Raw genomic sequence first — 14,702 nt, 5'->3', positions numbered from 1 at the left:
TTGGGGATCCTTTAGAACTCACTGGAACATAGAACCCCCTCCTGTTGTCCCTTTCAGCCCATCACTGTGTCACCCTTACTTAAGAAATCTTTCATTTGTAGTATTTTCTTTTTGGTTATACATTTTCTTGTTCTTTGGTACCTGGCTCATACCTCTTCATCTCATGTCTTGACATCATTCTGGTGACATTAGTACTAATCTATGTGGTTGACTTACGTAGTAGCCAGATGGTTCTTTGATGGTTCATTATTCACTTATCCAACCACCCATTTTCTTGGCTACACTTAAACCTGCTTTATTCAAAACTGAATAAAGCTCCAATTCTGAAATTATGGATTACTACATTCCATGCTTTTGTCATTGCATCTTAATGTGATGAGTTTTTTACTCCTGCACCTGGGTATTCTTTCAGCAAATACCAAAGAACCTTAATATGCCAGGCATCATTTTAGAGACTGGGATACAGCAGTTATCGAAGAAAAAATGTTTACCCCTATGGAATTTACATTCTAAAGGAGGGAAACAAAATACATAAATAGGTAGGGTGGTTAGAACTATGAAGAAATAAAGCAAGGATAGGGGATAGAGCTGTGGTTCCCAAAATATGAACTGAGATGCCCCAGGGCACCACAGAGAACCACAGCGGTGCTGCAGGATATTTCAAAATTTTCAGGAAATCACAGCCATATTTACTGGACACCACACAGTTACTAGTTTGAGGTATTTCAGTTTCACTGTTGTATTGTAACTTTCTTTTGGATGACATATATTTGTAAACCTAGGCTTTAGCAATTGCTGTGAGAAAAGCAAATCCCACACAAAAATTAGTGACAGAAAATTTCCAGTATGATTACAGTGTTTGAGAAGTTGTGTAGTGTCCAGTAGGTGCTAAATTGTTTGTTAGTACTTAAATACCTACTGAGTTGTTTGAACTATGTAGTGAAACTGTTGTGGGGTTTTGTTTTGTTTGCTGTAGGTGTGCTGTGTAAATACTGAGACACTAAGAGTGTGGGAACTGATGAACTGATGAAATCAGCAGCATGTCAGAGAGTGGTCTGTAACTGTGAACTCATTAGTCTTTGACCACTCAGTTTGTTCAGTATCATTCCTTTACTGCCTTCATTTCCACCCCAATCTCCCCTAGTTTCTGTGATCTTTCACTTCAGCCAGCCATTTAGCAACACCCTCAATGTCACTGTCTCCTTTTACCTCATCTGCTGCTCTCAAGGTAACCACTCACTTGCCAAAATTAATAGGGTATTAATCAGTATAAGATCGATATGTTAGGGACTTCCCTGGTGGCACAGTGGTTAAGAATCCGCCTGCCAATGCAGGGGACACGGGTTCGAGCCCTGGTCCAGGAAGGTCCCACATGCTGCAGAGCAACTAAGTCCATGTGTCACAAATACTGAGCCTGCGCTCCAGAGCCCACAAGCCACAACTACTGAGCCTGCGTGCCACAACTAGAGAAAGCCTGCATGCTGCAAAGACCCAATGCAGCCAAAAATAAATAAATTAATTAAAAAAAAAAGATTGTTATGTTATCCTGTGAGGCTTGATAGTATTATTTACTTTCTCCTCCTTTTAACTCACTCCTGCTTGGTTTGTATACTGCCTAACTCTCCTTTAGGTTATAACTTTTCTCGTTTTTAAAAAAGTGATGTTCTCTGGGATTTCATCTTTAGGACTCCTACTTTACACATCCATTGCTTCAGATATTGGCTATACTCTTAAATCTATAACACCAACCTAAATCTCATTTCTTATCTTCAGATCTGTGTTTAAAATTGTTTGTCATTTTCCAACTCATATTTAAAATTACTTTTCTTCCCTCCTCAGGGAATGAATGATATTAACATATACTCAGTGCAGAATTCTGTAACTTAGCCTAGATATTCACAATTTTCCTGGAGGCCTCCCTCTCATTACTCAATTCTGACAACTCCATGTGGTGGACTGCAAAATAGCCATAGTTCTCTATCGCTCCTAGTACCCATGCCCATTGCAGTGTGACTTTGCAGTTCCTCCCGTCAGGAATTCCATCCATGTTAGAATTCTGCAAACCTGGAACCGGCCTCGTTTCTTGTTTTGCTAAAAAGAATGTGGGTAATGACAGTATGCCAACTCAGGCTCTAGGCCTCAGAGCCTTGTACACTTCCACCTGCACTACTGGAAACCTACCCAGCTACCATGTGAACAAACTTGGTCTTGTGGAAAATGTGGAGCAGAGATGAAGCCATCCTAGACCAGCCAGCTCTTAGCCAACTGCAGTCACATGAATAAGCCCAGCCAAGCCCAGAAGGACTGCCCGGCTGATCCCAGCCCAAATTCCCAATTGTAAGTTAAATAAATGGTAGTCCTTTTAAGTCACTATATGTTTTGTGGTGGTTTGTTATATAGTTAAAACTGATACACTCTACTGCTTTACTATTTCAGAATCATTACCTTTTCTCTACCTAGTCTGATATTTCAGACTTAGAATTTTTTTCTTTTTCTATAGTAAGTCATATGGCTTCCTTGTCTTTGGCATACTCCTTAATATATAATTCTCCATTTGGCTGTAAACATCACCTTATTGACATGAAAATCTGATCTAGAGATGGTTCAGTTATCAACTTACCATTGGTGGTGCTGGTTGAGGGGAATCTATAGAAATTGGCAGTGTGTATTGAGAACTTTAAAAATTATCATACCTCTTGGACCCATTAACTCTATTGCTAGAATTCTGTCCTAAGGGGGGAAAAATTAGAAATGTGGACAGAGTTTTTGATATAAACATATTATTAGAATTGTGTTTAAAAGAATCAAAATTTGAGAACAAAAATTCCCCAAACATCAGAAAGGTTAAGTGAGTTGTGATAACATGTACAGTCAAACAATTTAAATTTAGATTTACAAAGGGTTTTTAAGGACATGGGAAATTACTTGACATTGATAAGGACGAAAAGGATGCTACGAAATAGACAACATTTCACAAAGACGTTAGATTTCCTTGCCAGTAATGTGGCAGACTTCGTTAACCTGAGTATTTCTCCTCATGAAAGTGAAAACGTTTAGGTAGAATATAAAAGCATTTTTGAGACGCATGTAGAGTTGGCAGTATTCTAAGAGTTTAAGTAACAAGGCCAATATCTAAGTGAAACTGCTGAAGCCTCTTTGGCTCCGAGGGTGAATTTCAGCTTTGGTTTTGATAGTCCTTTGGAACAGTAGGCAGAGGACAAAGCATACAGGCCTCCAGAGGTGGAGAAAGCCAGCCGCTAAGGACTACACCATCAGGGTAAGAGTGAGCCAGAAGCAACCCTGCTCTGTTTGTGCAAAGTGAAGTGCTAAAACAGACAAAACTTGATCTATGAATTTAGTGGCCCCAGAATGAATGCCTGGCACATGTAAACAAATCTTTGGAGGATACTAGACAGTTTTCTTAGGAAATGAATGCCTTAAGTTTAAATAAAGTCCATAAGGAAGACTAGCATCATGAATGAAAGGCAGCAAAGATACAAGAAAATAACTTTGGAATTAGCACATGTATAATATAAAACATCTATGTTTATATGTTTAAAAACTAGAAACTAAAAATATCTACAGGAATCAGCATTATAAAAACTGACCTAGCATATTTAAAAAAGAACCAAATAGAAATTCTGGAAATGGAAAATAGACGAATTAAAATTAAAAATAAGCCACTGTGGAGGTTTAATACAAGATTAGATGGGCCTGAAAAGAGAATCACTGAGTACAAAATAGAAGAAATGATCCAGAATGTAACATAGAAGAGAAACTTAAAAATATCAGAGTGGAGAAATCCAAAGGGTCTAATGTATAGCTAATAAGAGTCTCAAATAGATGATGGGGCACAAGCAATATCTGAAGAAATCATTGCTGAGAATTTTTAAATCAATTAAAAATACCAGTCCACAAATTTATCCCAAGTGGGATAAATATGAAATCCTCACTTAGTTAAACTGCAGTGAAACAGTGGAGTGCTGAAGACAAAAACTTGCAAAAGTAGCTAAAACAGAAGTTGCGGATAACCTTCAGAGCTACATCAGCTAGACTTTTCTTTAGCTGATTTGGAAGCCAGAACCCAGTTGGATAACTGTAATGCGTGAGCAAAAAATAACTTTCAACTTAAAATTCTATACTTAGCAAATATATTTCAAGAATGACAGTGGAAAAAAGTTTCAGACAACGAAGCATGAGCACAGTTGCCACCTGCAGGTTCTTACTAAAGGAAATTCTAAAGGATGTGCCTTGTATAGTAGAAAGGTGATGAAAGAAGGAATAAAGGACCAAGATTGTTGTAAATATAGATTAATCTAAAGGAACATTTACCATATAGAACAATAATGATGTTTCCTGGGGTTAAGAAATGAGGGATTTAGAAAACAATAATATGTAAGTTGGTAGGGTAGTGATTGGAATAAGTGCTCTAAGTTTGGATGGACTGAGAAGAGAATAAAAGTACTGATTAACTAAGTGGAAGTGTGATTTCTAGTGCGTAACTCATTTCTGTATAACACGTTAGTGGTTGTTACATAGAAATGAGTATATAACTTACAAGCTAGTAGAGAGGAAAAATGAAATAGGAAAAAATAATCATTATAAAATAAGGAAAGACAAGAAGCATAGGAGATAAGTAGATAAAAATTGAGAGATATAGAGTCCTCTCCCTGCACAAAGCGAGCCTCAGCTCCCAGGCCCGCCCGCCCTGGTGGGTGAGGAGACGAGCCTCTCGGGATGATACACCAGAAATACATCTACACGTGGAACAACTCCTACAGAACACCTACTGAATGTGGGCAGAAGACCTCAGACCTCCCAAAAGCCTCAGAAGCAGCGGACTAAAGCTCCACAATCAACTTGATGTACCCTGCATCTGTGGAATACATGAATAGACAACGAATCATCCCAAATTGAGGAGGTGGACTTTGAGAGCAAGATTTATGATTTTTTCCCCTTTTCCTCTTTTTGTGAGTGTGTATGTGTATGCTTCTATGTGAGATTGTGTCTGTATAGCTTTGCTTCCACCATTTGTCATAGGGTTCTCTCCATCCGTTTTTTTTTTTTCTTAATAATAACTTTTTATTTTAATAAGTTTATTTTATCTTACTTTATTTTACTTTATCTTCTATCTTTCTTTCTTTTTTTCCCTTCCTTCCCTCCTTCCTTCCTTCCTCCCTCCCTCCCTCCCACCCTCCTTTCTTTTTTTATTTCTTTCTACTTCTACTAATGATTTCTTTCTACTTTTTCTCCCTTTTATTCTGAGCCGTGTAGATGAAAGACTCTTGGTGCTGCAGCCAGGAGTCAGTGCTGTGCCTCTGAGGTGACAGAGCCAACTTCAGGACACTGGTCAACAGGAGACCTCCCAGCTCCACATAATATCAAGCGGCGAAAATCTCCCAGAGATCTCCATCGCAACACCAGCACCCAGCTTCACTCAACGACCAGCAAGCTACAGCTGGACACCCTATGCCAAACAACTAGCAAAACAGGAACAGAACCCCACCCATTAGCAGAGAGGCTGCCTGAAATCATAATAAGTCCACAGACAACCCAAAACACACCACCAGATGTGGACCTGCCCACCAGAGAGACAAGATCCAGCCTCATCCACCAGAACACAGACACTAGTCCCCTCCACCAGGAAGCCTACACAACCCACTGAACCAACCTTAGCCACTGGGGACAGACATCAGAAACAAAGGGAACTACGAACCTGCAGCCTGCAAAAAGGAGACCCCAAACACAGTAAGATAAGCAAAATGAGAAGACAGAAAAACACAGCAGATGAAGGAGCAAGATAAAAACGCACCAAACCTAACAAATGAAGAGGAAGTAGGCATTCTACTTGAAAAAGAATTCAGAATAATGATAGTAAAGATGATCCAAAATCTTGGAAAGAGAATAGACAAAATGCAAGAAACATTTAACAAGGACCTAGAAGAACTAAAGATGAAACAAACAATCATGAACAACAAAATAAATGAAATGAAAAATACTCTAGATGGGATCAATAGCAGAATAACTGAGGCAGAAGAACGGATAAGTGACCTGGAAGATAAAATAGTGGAAATAACTACTGCAGAGCAGAATAAAGAAAAAAGAATGAAAAGAATTAAGGGCAGTCTCAGAGATCTCTGGGACAACATTAAATGCACCAACATTTGAATTATAGGGGTTCCAGAAGAAGAAGAGAAGAAGAAAGGGACTGAGAAAATATTTGAATATAGTTGAAAACTTCCCTAATATGGGAAAGGAAATAGTTAATCAAGTCCAGGAAGCACAGAGAATCCCATACAGGATAAATCCAAGGAGAAACACACCAAGACACATATTAATCAAACTGTCAAAAATTAAATACAAAGAAAACATTAAAAGTAGCAAGGGAAAAACAACAACACACAAGGGAATCCCCATAAGGTTAACAGCTGATCTTTCAGCAGAAACTCTGCAAGACAGAAGGGACTGGCAGGACATACTGAAAGTGATGAAAGAGAAAAATCTGCAACCAAGATTACTCTACCCAGCAAGGATCTCATTCAGATTTGATGGAGAAGTTAAAACCTTTACAGACAAGCAAAAGCTGAGAGTTCAGCACCACCAAACCAGCTTTACAACAAATGCTAAAGGAACTTCTCTAGGCAAGAAACACAAGAGAAAGCAAAGACCTACAATAACGAACCCAGAACAGTTTAGAAAATGGGACTAGGAACATACATATCGATAATTACCTTAAATGTAAATGGACTAAATGCTCCCACCAAAAGACACAGATAGGCTGAATGGATACAAAAACAAGACCCATATATATGCTGTCTACAAGAGACCCACTTCAGGCCTAGACACACATACAGACTGAAAGTAAGGGGATGGAAAAAGATATTCCATGCAAATGGAAACCAAAAGAAAGCTGGAGTAGCAATTCTCATATCAGACAAAATAGACTTTAAAGACTATTAGAAGAGACAGAGAAGGACACTACCTAACGATCAAGGGATCAATCCAAGAAGAAGATATAACAATTGTAAATATTTATGCACCCAACATAGGAGCACCTCAATACATAAGGGAAATACTAACAGCCATAAAAGGGGAAATCGACAGTAACATTCATAGTAGGGGGCTTTAACACCCCACTTTCACCCATGGACACATCATCCAAAATGAAAATAAATAAGGAAACACAAGCTTTAAATGATACATTAAACAAGATGGACTTAATTGATATTTATAGGACACTCCATCCAAAAACAACAGAATACACATTTTTCTCAAGTGCTCATGGAACATTCTCCAGTATAGATCATATCTTGGGTCACAAATCAAGCCTTGGTAAATTTAAGAAAACTGAAATTGTATCAAGTATCTTTTCCGACCACAATGCTGTAAGACTAGATATCAATTAGAGGAAAAGATCTGTAAAAAGTACAAACACATGGAGGCTAAACAACACACTACTTAAGAACGAAGTGATCACTGAAGAAATCAAAGAGGAAATTTAAAAAATACCTAGAAACAAATGACAATGGAGACACGACGACCCAAAACCTATGGGATGCAGCAAAAGCAGTTCTAAGAGGGAAGTTTATAGCAATACAAGCCCACCTTAAGAAACAGGAAAAAAAAAGAAACAGGAAACATCTCGAATAAACAACCTAACCTTGCACCTAAAGCAGTTAGAGAAACAAGAAAAAAAAACCCCAAAGTTAGCAGAAGGAAAGAAATCATAAAAATCAGATCAGAAATAAATGAAAAAGAAATGAAGGAAACAATAGCAAAGATCAATAAAAGTAAAAGGTGGTTCTTTGAGAAGATAACCAAAATAGATAAACCATTTGCCAGACTCATCAAGAACAAAAGGGAGAAGACTCAAATCAATAGAATTAGAAATGAAAAAGGAGAAGTAACAACTTAAACTGCAGAAATACAAAGGATCATGAGAGATTACTACAAGCAACTCTATGCCAATAAAACGGACAACCTGGAAGAAATGGACAAATTCTTAGAAATCCACAAACTGCCGAGACTGAATCAGGAAGAAATAGAAAATATGAACAGACCGATCACAAGCACTGAAATTGAAACTGTGATTTAAAATCTTCCAACAAACAAAAGCCCAGGACCAGATGGCTTCACAGGTGAATTCTATCAAACATTTAGAGAAGAGCTAACACCTATCCTTCTCAAACTCTTCCAAAATATAACAGAGGGAGGAACACTCCCAAATTCATTCTGCGAGGCCACCATCACATTGATACCAAAACCAGACAAGGATGTCACAAAGAAAGAATACTACAGGCCAATATCATTGATGAACATAGATGCAAAAATCCTCAACAAAATACTAGCAAACAGAATCCAACAGCACATTAAAAGGATCATACACCATGATCAAGTGGGGTTTATTCCAGGAATGAAAGGATTCTTCAATATATGCAAATCAATCAGTGTGATACACCATATTAACAAATTGAAGGAGAAAAACTATATGATCATCTCAATAGATACAGAGAAAGCTTTTGACAAAATTCAACACCGATTTATGATAACCCTACAGAAAGTAGGCATAGAGGGAACTTTCCTCAACATAATAAAGGCCATATATGACAAACCCACAGGCAACATCATCCTCAATGGTGAAAACCTGAAAGCATTTCCACTAAGATCAGGAACAAGACAAGGTTGCCCACTCTCACCACTCTTATTCAACATAGTTTTTGAAGTTTTAGCCACAGCAATCAGAGGAGAAAAGGAAATAAAAGGAATCCAAATCGGAAAAGAAGAAGTAAGCCTGTCACTCTTTGCAGATGACATGATACTATACATACAGAATCCTAAAGATGCTACCAGAAAACTACTAGAGCTAATCAATGAATTTGGTAAAGTAGCAGGACACAAAATTAATGCACAGAAATCTCTTGCATTCCTATACACTAATGATGAAAAATCTGAAAGTGAAATCAAGAAAACACTCCCATTTACCACTGCAACAAAAAGAATAAAATATCTAGGAATAAACCTACCTAAGGAGACAAAATCCTGTATGCAGAAAATTATAAGACACTGATGAAAGAAGTTAAAGATGATACAAATAGATGGAGAGATATACCATGTTCTTGGATTGGAAGAATCAACATTGTGAAAATCACTCTACTACTCAAAGCAATCTACAGATTCAGTGCAATCCCTGTTAAACTACCACTGGCATTTTTCACAGAACTAGAACAAAAAACTTCACAAGTTGTATGGAAACACAAAAGACCCTGAATAGCCAAAGCAATCTTGAGAACGAAAAACGGAGCTGGAGGAATCAGGCTCCCTGACTTCAGACTATACTACAAAGCTACAGTAATCAAGATAGTATGGCACTGGCACAAAAACAGAAAGATAGATCAAAAGAAAAGGATAGAAAGCCCAGAGATAAGCGCACACACATATGGTCACCTTATCTTTGATAAAGGAGGCAGGAATGTACAGTGGAGAAGGGACAGCCTCTTCAATAAGTGGTGCTGGGAAAACTGGACAGGTACATGTAAAAGTATGAGATTAGATCACTCCCTAACACCATACAGAAAATTAAGCTCAAAACGGATTAAAGACCTAAATGTAATGCCAGAAACTATCAAAGTCTTAGAGGAAAACATAGGCAGAACACTCTATGACAAATCACAGCAAGATCCTTTTTGACCCACGTCCTAGAGAAATGGAAATGAAAACAAAAATAAACAAATGGGACCTAATGAAACTTATAAGCTTTTGCACAGCAAAGGAAACCATAAACAAGACCGAAAGACAACCCTCAGAATGGGAGAAAATATTTGCAAATGAAGCAACTAACCAACGATTAATTTCCAAAATTTGCAAGCAGCTCATGCAGCTCAATAACGAAAAAACAAACAACCCAATCCAAAAATGGGCAGAAGACCTAAATAGACATTTCTCCAAAGAAGATATACAGAGTGCCAACAAACACATGAAAGAATGCTCAACATCATTAATCATTAGAGAAATGCAAATCAAAACTACAAAGAGATATCATCTCACACCAGTCAGAATGGCCATCATCAAAAAATCTAGAAACAATAAATGCTGGAGAGGGTGTGGAGAAAAGGGAACATTCCTGCACTGCTGGTGGGAATGTGAATTGGTACAGCCACTATGGAGAACAGTATGGAGGTTCTTTATAATACTACAAAGAGAACTACCACATAACCCAGCAATCCCACTACTGGGCGTATACCCTGTGAAAACCATAATTCAAAAAGAGTCACATACCAAAATGTTCGTTGCAGCTCTATTTACAATAGCCCAGAGATGGAAACAACCTAAGTGTCCATCATTGGATGAATGGATAAAGAAGATGTGGCACATATATACAATGGAATATTACTCAGCCATAAAAAGAAACGAAATTGAGCTATTTGTAATGAGGTGGATAGACCTAGAGTCTGTCATACAGAGTGAAGTAAGTCAGAAAGAGAAAGACAAATACCATATGCTAAAACACATATATGGAATTTAAGAAAAAAAATATGTCATGAAGAACCTAGGGGTAAGACAGGAATAAAGACACAGACCTACTGGAGAAAGGACTTAAGGATTTGGGGAGGGGGAAGGGTGAGCTGTGACAAAGCGAGAGCGAGGCATGGACATATATACACTACCAAAGCTAAGGTAGATAGCTAGTGGGAAGCAGCCGCACAGCAAAGGGATATCAGCTCGGTGTTTTGTGACCTCCTGGAGGCGGGGGGATAGGGAGGGTGGGAGGGAGGGAGATGCAAGAGGGAAGAGATATGTGGACATATGCATATGTATAGCTGATTCACTTTGTTATAAAGCAGAAACTAACACACCATTGTAAAGCAATTATACCCCAATAAAGATGTTTTTAAAAAATTGAGAGATATAACTCAAAATGTCAGTAATTATCTTAAATGTAAATGGACTATGTTATCCAGTTAAGGGTAGATTGTTAAACTGGTTACAAAATTAAACCAATTATATGCTAAGGTAAGAGACCACACCTAAAGCATAAAATGCAGAACGTTTGAAAGTAAAATGATGGTAAAAGTTATACCAACCGGAAATAAACTGATGTAGATATATACATATTTGAATAAAATTGCTTAAGGCAGAGAGATTGCTAAAGAAAGTAACTTCATAAAATGAAAGGTTCACTTTACTAGGAGGATCATTTTAAATTGGTATTTACCTGGGAAGTGAGTGATTAAACAACCCCATATTCTAGGAAGCTAACAGTTCCAAATAACCCATGAATTAATCAAGAAATCCTAATGGATCCTAGAGTATAAGTGAAACTGAGCACTAGTGGAATAATTAATAAAATATGGGGGTTGTAGCTAAAGCAGTAGTTGAAGGAAATTAATAGCTTTAAATGTGTCTAGCAGAAAGAAAGAAAAGAAAAAGAAAGGCTGAATATTAGTGAGAGAAGCATGTAACTTAATAAATTAGAAAAACAGCATACAATAATCTCAAAGGAATGAGGAAAATCAAGATAAGGGCAGGAAATTTTTATAAAAATAAGAAGTTCATTCTTTGAAAAAAGACAACAGTGACAAGTCTCTGGTGAAGTTAAGAAAAAAAAGAGCGGGCACAAATAATATCAGGAGTGCATAAGAGGACATAACTATTTCTGTGATTTTTAAATATGATATTATGAGCAACGAAAAACCAATAAATTTGTATCACGTAGAAGAAATGGACACATTTTTAGAAATATATAGCTTACCAAAATAGAAGAATGGTTTTACAGTTATTAAATTAATAAATATTCCTAGAAAGAAAATTCTAGGCCTAAATAACTTCTTTCATGAGTACTGCCAAGTATTCAATAAATAAATAATTCCAAACTTAAGCCCTGACAGAGAATAGAGAAAGAGGGTTGCTCCCTAACTAATTTTATATCAGACTGGCAAATTCCTGATAGCAAATGATAAAATGGAAAATTACATGCCAGTTTCCCTTAGGAACATACTTGCGAAATCCTAAACTAAGTATTCATCATGACCTTGTCAGGTTTATGCCAGGAATCCAAAGTTGTTAGAAAATCAATTACTGTGATCCGCCACATAATCAAATTAAAGGAGATTTACTTATGATCATCTCATTAGATGTAGAAAAAGCATTTGCTTAACATTCAACATCAATTTCATGATAGAAATTCTCTTAACAAAGTAGGTATAAAGGTTACTTCATCAATCTGATTACATGGTTTCTACCAAACATCGGCAGCAAACATGATGAAGAATCCTTGAAAGCTTTCTCCTTGAGGCTGGGGAAAAGACATGTCTGTCATCACTGCTCTTCAAGTCAAAACTGTTAGTCTCATAATATTATCATATATGTAGAAAACCTAAGGGAATCTATAAATCATTAGAATGAATAAGAGAATTTAGCAAGTTTGTTAGATGCAAAAATTTCTATATGAAAGTCAATTGCATTCCTATATAGCAACAAACAACATGAAAATTTATGAAAGTATCCTTAAAATAATATCAAGTATTAAATACTTAGAAAGCAGTTTCACAAAAGGTATTCAAAACTCTCTGGAGAAAATTGTGAAATTTTACTTAAAGACACTAAAAGAAGACTTAAATGAAGTTGTACTCTATGCTCAAAGATTTAAAGATTGAATATTGTAAATATCTTAGGTATCCCCAGATGGTTTGTAGTTTCATTGCGATTTTTATCAAAATTCCAGATGATCTTTTTCTAATTGACAAGCACATTTTAGAATTTATATGGATATGCAAGACCAAGAATAGCCAAGGCACACTCTAAGAAGAACAATGTAATAGGATTTACCCTGCCTGTGAGATATCCAAACATAATTGAGACAGGCTGGGACCTGGGACCCTCTGCTGCAGTGCTTGCACCTGGACAAATGTCTCCTCAAGCAGCAGAATACAAAGAAACTACAAGGGACTGAAAAGTAACTGCGTGCATGTACATTTGGGGCAAATTATGAAAAACAAGAAACAAAAAAGACCAAAACCCAACTGCCACTTCTGAGGTGCTGGGAGCAAAAGCAGCCTACTGCGCATGATCCCAGCACCACCAAAGGGGTGGGCAGGCCACCCAAGCCGCCCCTCCTGCCCGACCCCCGGACCTGCCCCTACCCTAACCCCATCTAAGGGACAGCTCGCCCACACCCTAGAGAGCTAGCAAGGGAACCTGTTGCTTGCTTTCACTCCCTTGTGCTGCAGCACGAGTCCCAATAAAGCCTTGCCTGAATTTCTTGTCTGGCCTCTTACTAATTTCTATTGATTAAAGATTCGAAGAACTCCGGTCGGTAACATAACTACAGCTATTAAGACAGTGTAGCATTTAATTATATGGAGGTTTGGTTTATGGTGATGGTGGTACTGCCATTGCCGTAATGGTGGTGGAGAAAGGACTCCCTTTCAAAAAATGGTTCTGGGACAATTGAGGGTTTTTTTGTTTTGTTTTTGTTTTTTTGTTTTGCGGTACGCGGGCCTCTCACTGTTGCGGCGTCTCCCGTTGCGGAGCACAGGCTCCGGACATGCAGGCTCAGTGGCCATGGCTCACGGGCCCAGCCGCTCCGTGGCATGTGGGATCTTCCCGGACCGGGGCACGAAACCGTGTCCCCTGCATCGGCATGTAGACTCTCAACCACTGCGCCACCAGGGAAGCCCCAATTGAGTATTTTTGTGGGGGGAAAAAAAAACTTTTTTTGGTGCCTAGAATTGGCTGTAGGTTTCTTAATTAAAGGCAAAATTACAACACTGTAAGAATATAATACAGATCATATCTTCAAAATGTTGGGGTGGTAGAGAACTTTTAAAATAAGACACAACCAGTTCTAACTGTAAAGGAAAAAAGTAAATAAATCTGAATATATTAACGTGTTACTTTTTTTCATTAAAAGGAGTAAAGCGTGCAAATGCAAGCTTCAGAGTGTGAAGAAATGGTTGCACCACATATAGTGGCCAAAGAAATAGTATTCAGAACATCTAAAGAATTCCTACATATCAATGAGAAAGATGTAAAATCCAATAGAAAATAGGCAAAAACTTAAGAAATTCACAAATAGGAAACCCACATGATCAGTAAACATAAAAAATACCCTTTGCCTCATCTGTAATAGAGGAATGCAAACGCAAATCACAATGATATTGTATTACACAACCTTCAGATTAAAATAAGGAATTTGACGAATAACAAGTGTTGTAAAAGATAGGAAATAATGAAAACTCTCATCCTACTTGTGGGAGTATAAATTAGTATAACCTCTTGGGAAAACATTTTAACATTCTCTTACAAATTTGAAGATGTTTATAGCCTATACATACTATTACATTATAATGTGGTGGTTGAGTACAGACTCTGCTGCCAACTATATGGATTTGAAGCCCATCTTTCTAGTTCTGTGATCTCGAGCATATGACTTCATACATAAAAAGAGTAAGATTTTGTCCTCCTACCCTGCCTCCAAGAATCAATTTTTGCCCTTGTGAGGATAAAATGAGTTAATGCTCAGAACAGTTCCTGGAAACTAAACACTATGAAGTGTTTGCTGAACTGCTCAGAACAGTTCCTGGAAAATGAACACTATAAAGTGTTTGCTATCATTGTTATTTGCTAGTACTGTTGTTATTAATATTACTTTACCACCGACAAAATCACTCCTTCATATGTACACTTGTGGAGGATTAGGATAC

This window comes from Phocoena phocoena, chromosome 9 (genome assembly GCF_963924675.1).
Source record: "Phocoena phocoena chromosome 9, mPhoPho1.1, whole genome shotgun sequence".
NCBI lineage: Eukaryota > Metazoa > Chordata > Mammalia > Artiodactyla > Phocoenidae > Phocoena > Phocoena phocoena.
Note: the sequence above shows the minus strand (reverse complement) of the source record.